Source organism: Zalophus californianus, chromosome 1 (genome assembly GCF_009762305.2).
Source record: "Zalophus californianus isolate mZalCal1 chromosome 1, mZalCal1.pri.v2, whole genome shotgun sequence".
Lineage (NCBI taxonomy): Eukaryota > Metazoa > Chordata > Mammalia > Carnivora > Otariidae > Zalophus > Zalophus californianus.
This window is the reverse complement of record NC_045595.1, coordinates 82,389,170-82,394,920: the sequence shown is the minus strand read 5'-3', so window position 1 is coordinate 82,394,920 and position 5,751 is coordinate 82,389,170. Positions and strand designations below refer to the sequence as shown.

Here is a 5,751-nt window from a genome sequence, read left to right as displayed (position 1 = left end):
CTCCCCGCTCAGCAGGGACCTGCTTCTCCCTCTGCCTGCCACTCCCCCCGCTTGTGTGCCTTCTCTCTCTGTCAAATAAATAAATAAAATCTTTAAAAAAATAAAATTATCTCTCAATAAAACTTTAAATTAAAAATAAGAATCTTTAGAAATTGGTATTTCTCCCCCTCCCTTTGCAACATAATAGCAAGGATTGACAGGTGAAATGAGAGCATTATGTGGGTATGGGTAATCCTTGTCTTTAAAAATGAGCAGTCGGCATGTAATAGTTCTAGTGTTAATTTTACACACATTCCTGTTTCAACATGTAGTATTGATTTTGATTTCCACCAAAAGCCTGATAATAATGGCATAGGTAAGTGAAATTTGCTGAATAGCAATAATTTTAAGTGCCAGTAATTTTTAAAAAATAATTACATGTTGGACTATATCACATTTAACACTTTTTTTTAAGATTTTATCCATTTATTTGACAGAGAGAGAGAAGAAAACACGAGCCAGAGGGAGAAGCAGACTCCCGGCTAAGCAGGGAACCTGCCTCGGGGCTCAATCCAAGCATGATATTTATAAAAATTTGTTATTGTTTTTTTGCCCTTTGAGAATTTCTAAATACAAATTAAGTTAAAGGATTGTTCCAAAATCTACTGTGTCATTAAAAGGCATTGAAACATTTCTTATGGCAGGAAAGGATCTCGTTAGTCTTTTGGTTACTATTGTCTGGGATTAACAAATAAGAAGAAACCAGGTAGGAAATGGCTAACACACTGGGAATATTTGTGCATACCAAAATACCACTACTTCGTTATCTTTGGATCTGAATGGTCCTGGGGAGATTCTTTTGGTCCTCAGCAGGTGTGGCGTGTGCACCAGAGACTGGCTCTGGTGATCTGGCCGTTGTACTCTGTCATCTCCGTCTTGAGCATGTAGGGAATTATGCTATCAAACATTGACAATGAGACCAGTAAATAAATGAATAAATAAATAAAATGAAAAAAATAAAAAAAATTAAGTTCTATTATGTTGAAGCTCAGTGCCAGCGGATAGATGAGAATCTGGGCCACTCAGAAGGTGGGTGTCTTCTGAGTAGGGTTTTTGAACATAGTCTTGTAAGTCCATCTCTGCTTTTTTTTTGGAATTTTTCAGTCTGGTTTGTGCTGGTCAAACCTGGATGATCAGGACTAAAGGGAACTATAGCTTTAAGGTATGCATATTCCTAGCTGTCTATATCCAGCTCCACCGTACTATTAACAGAAAGTCCTGACACTTCCAGATGTGCTCTATGACTTGCTTTATCCAGTAACCAGCAAGTTTATCTTCCTGGGTGCTGAGGTTCTGCAGGTGGTTGATGGTGGCTGCTAAGATACTGGAGAGACTCATCACTGGGCACAGTGGGTCAGGCCAAGGGTGAAGGGCACATTCTAGCAGGGCAGCATGAAGCTGGTGTTGAGATTGGCCTGGGCTCTTTCGTGGGGAGGAAAAGCAAGTGGGATGTAGACTTGCAGATGTAGCTCATGTTGAGGTATTCTGGAATGGGGCTGGGCATCGTGATCCTAGATGTGATGTAAGTGTCTAAAAGGAGGGTGCCTTTGCCCTCACTGATGGGTGGGGACTGGTCTCCAATGATGACATGGATGCTGCCTCCTCCACTAGTGTCTGTCCTGTCTGCCAGGCTTGGAGACATGAAGCTGTCTGTGTTATTAAGGGCTTTTGCTAAGGTATTAAATGCTCTAGGAATCTCACTTGCAGACTGGTTCTCCCATAGTACTTCCGAAGCCTTACCATTGTTAAGGGATTCTTTTAGGTTGGCAAGGGAGGCTACTACATTTGCCAGTATGCCCAGAGCCCCTTGGCTTGTCTCAGGTTTAGAATACATGGTCAGGAGAACCATACCATCCCAGTATATCAAAGGCTCCTGGATGTTCACAAGTGTCCTGGATCAAGAAGATCTGTTTCTTAGTTGAAGCAGCACAATTGCTTGGTTTCTCCCATGGCACATCAAAAGGCTTCTTTCTCCCCACCCCAAAGGGCTTCTGTTCACACTGTGTAGATTACATTTCCATACCCATCTCTAAGCATTTTTTTCATTCAACAAAACTGACAGCTGTTCTTGTAGTGCTTACTGATGATGCAGTCTTATTTGCTCTGACAGCTGTAGGTCAAATTTTTCCTAATGTCCCTTTTGAATACATTTTGCATCCTTCAGAACTGACAGCCCCATAGTGACAGCCAGGGTCTTTGTGGCCCCAGACCATATAATACTCCACCACCTGAGGCCACTGGATGTGGGCCTTCCACACGAAACCCTCCGCAGAAGCAGAGTCCCTGATGATCTGGATTCTGCCAAGGATGAGGTTATCCCACGTGGTGAGAGTGAGCTGCCTGGCATTGGAGGTCTCTGGGGAAGCCAGGATCACCTTCTCAGTCCCAGCTGATGAGGAAGAACTGCTGCTTGCGGAATCCAGAGGTGCTCACTGCGGTGATAATCTGGATCTTCTGTCCTGACTGCTGGTCTGTCGCAACCCGAACGCTTCGAGAGGCCAGGCTACCGCAGGGTGGGCGGAGGTTGCCTGGATGCACCGGGAGGGGCTGGCCTACCTGGGGAGATTCCTGCAAGAGATCTGTGTGTGCAGTGCCGCAGCCTACACTCTGCTGAACCAGCCCTTCCAAATTTGTAGCAAAATCATCAAAGAAACTCGGAATTTGGCACCAAAGTGGCCTAGAAGCAGGTATGGCGTCTGTGGTGGGCGGCCCTGGACAGAGGGCAGGGCTTAAGAGGCCCGGCTTGCAGGCGCGTTGGCTGTTGGCTGGTGGCTGGTGGCTGGTGGCTGGTGGCGGGAGCCGGGAGCCGGGGTGAGGGGGGCGGCTTGCAAGGCTGTGGGCCAGAGTGGAGATGCCGTGGTGGGCGGGGCATGGGGACCGGCTGGGGGCACCCTGGGGTTCTGAGGAAGGAGGATTGTTACCGTTTTTGTCTGCAAGGTCAGAGTTCATGACCCCCGTGCTTTTGTAACCGGCTTGCTTTTTTCTTTAAAAGTTGAAAAAAGATTATGAAGGCTTAGGAAATACTGAGTATAATTAATCTGTAGTCCAGAGTTAGATACAATTTAATAATTGTTCAATTCCAAAATAAAAGTTGTTGTGAGCTCATGAAATTTTCTTGATTGCGTTGATTTTAATTGATTTTAATACATTGTGTTGATTTTCTAAAACAACTAAAGAGATTTTAATTGATTTAATTATTTGATTTTAATTGGTTTTAATACATTGCGTTAATTTTCTAAAACAACTCTCTGAGGAGACAATATTTATAGTAGATGGAGTATTTATGAAAAATCTGGCATCAGGTATTTATATATTTGTATATATGCATATATATATGTGTGTGTGTGTGTGTGTGTGTGTGTGTGTGTGTGTGTGTATAAAACCCGAGATTATATGAACTAGGAAACAATTGTATGTCTCAACAGCAGTACTGGAGTACAGAGTTTGAGACTGAGATTTAAAAATGCTTTTTCAAAATGTGGGATTTGGAAAAGGAGCAGACATTTTGTTTCCAAAACCTGAAATTTTTCTGAGGACTGAAATCAAAGTTGTAACTGCCACAGAAGAGGGAAAAAGGGAATGTGAATGTGGTGTAGAACAACCTGGCCCTGCTCATCTATCTCCTGTGCTGGGTGAAGGCACTGAAGGATAACCCTGCACTGTAGCTAGAAAAAACCCACACGTGAATTGATTCCAGCTGTGATGATCTCCCTCTTGGGCAGACAGCCGGGCCTGCAGTCAGATGTGGACAATCACTGGGTGGTTTGCCACCTGCCTCATGGCCCAGATCTGTAAGCATTTCAGCACAATCACTAACAACATCCAGTCCCAGATCACCATGACCTTCACCAAGAGCTAGGTGGACTGAGAAGACTCGTGGACAACTCATTGTGGCCCCATCTCAGGCTTGGCAGAGCTGGGACACGATATGATTAAGACTCTGATTCTGCCATGGCTATACAGCAGGAAGGGAAGTGGATCTGCAGCGTTCTGGATGGCCCTGTGGTGAGCAACATCAACCACATCTGAGCAGACCATATGCAGAGCCTCCTCCTGAAACACTATGCCCCAGTACCAGCAATGCTGCACCCACCATCTGATAATCAGGATTCCCATGGGGCAGAATTTGGGTCCCTTGGACTCCTCCTCCTCCCATGTGGTCAAGTCTGTGGTTCAGGCTGCTCTGCAGGCTCAGCAGGTCAACAGGACCACTCTGACCACCACTCAGCACTGGTTCACACTGACCTCTTGGCAGGCCCCTCAGCTTGACCGTAGGACCTCTGCTTTCCTGAAGGTCCCTGATGCCACCACACTGCCCATCCAGACACTCGTATGTGTGTGAACTGCTGCCCATCTCACCCTTCCCCTCCTCTAACCAAGTTTATTTTAATGTCATTGTCCTCCAGTGGCTCATCCACCCAATCAATAGTCCCTCAGCACTTCATCTTCTGGCTCAGGTTCTAGCACTACCTCTCCTGTCACCATCATTGTTCCCAGTGTGCAGTCCATTGTCACACTGATCTCCACTGCCACAAGAGCACCCTCACCTTCCTTTGGTCCCTGGCGTTGTCCAGAAGTACATTATGGTCTCCCTTCCCTCAATAGAGGAGGGGCAAAGGAGGCCCTACCACATCCTTCTCCAGCCCTCCTCAGTCCTCAGCCCCCTCCCAACTTGAAGCCAGTGCCCTCTGTGGGGGAAAGAGGAAGCTGGGGACAGCCCTCCTCTAGCTGCAGGGACTCCACAAAGGCTCATGGCTTCTAGCCCTCTGGATCTGGCTCCCGTCAGCCTGCTCCTTGATGTTCTTACACCTCAGCCGACTTTCTTCTTTGCCCCAGATTCTCATACACATGCTGGGTGGTAGTCTGTTTCCCCCACATTGCTTTCTTTTTAGATATTGTGCAGCCAAGTCCATATTATAAAAATTTGTTAAACAACAAGACTTGAATGTAAGACCTGAAATCATGAAACTCCTGGAAGAAAACATAGGCAGTGAGGCTCCTTGACATTGGTCTTGGTGATGGTTTTTTGGATTTGACACCAAGAGCATAAGCAACAAAAACAAAAATAAACAAGAGGGACTACATCAAAATAAAAAAGCTTTTGCACAGTGAAGGAAACCACCAACAAAATGAAAAAACAACCTATTGAATGGGAGAAGATATTTCAAATGATATATCAGGTAAGAGACTAATATACAACATATATAAAGAACATATACAACTGAACACCAAAAAACCAAATAATCCAATTTAAAAATGGGCAGAGGACCTGAATAGATATTTTTCTGTTTTTGTTTTGTTTTGTTTTAAGTAGGCTCCATGCCCATTGTGGAGTCCAACATGGGGCTTGAACTCACAACCCTGAGATCAAGACCTGAGCTAAGATCAAGAGTTGGACACTTAACTGACTGAACAGCTCAGGCACTCCTGAATAGATGTTTTTCCAAAGAAGACATACAGATGGCCAACAGACACATGAAAAGGTGCTCAACATCACTAATCATTGGGGAAATGCAAATCAAACCCACAATGACATACCATCTTACACCTGGCAGAATGGCACTACTATCACAAAGACAAGAAATAAGTGTTGCCAAGGATATGGAGATAAGGGGACCCTTGTGCACTATTGGTAGGACTGTAAATTGGTGCAGCCACTGTGAAAACAGTATAGAGTTTCCTCAAAAAATTAAAATAGAAATATCATATGAT

At 44.8% G+C, this 5,751-nt stretch overlaps 2 pseudogenes; one reads left to right on the top strand and one right to left on the bottom strand.

The window, feature by feature from the left end:
• Positions 1-1,139: 1,139 nt before the first annotated feature.
• LOC113916002 lies at positions 1,140-2,988 on the bottom strand (annotated as a pseudogene).
• A 514-nt stretch (positions 2,989-3,502) lies between these two features.
• On the top strand, positions 3,503-4,837 carry LOC113916003 (annotated as a pseudogene).
• Positions 4,838-5,751: the final 914 nt, after the last annotated feature.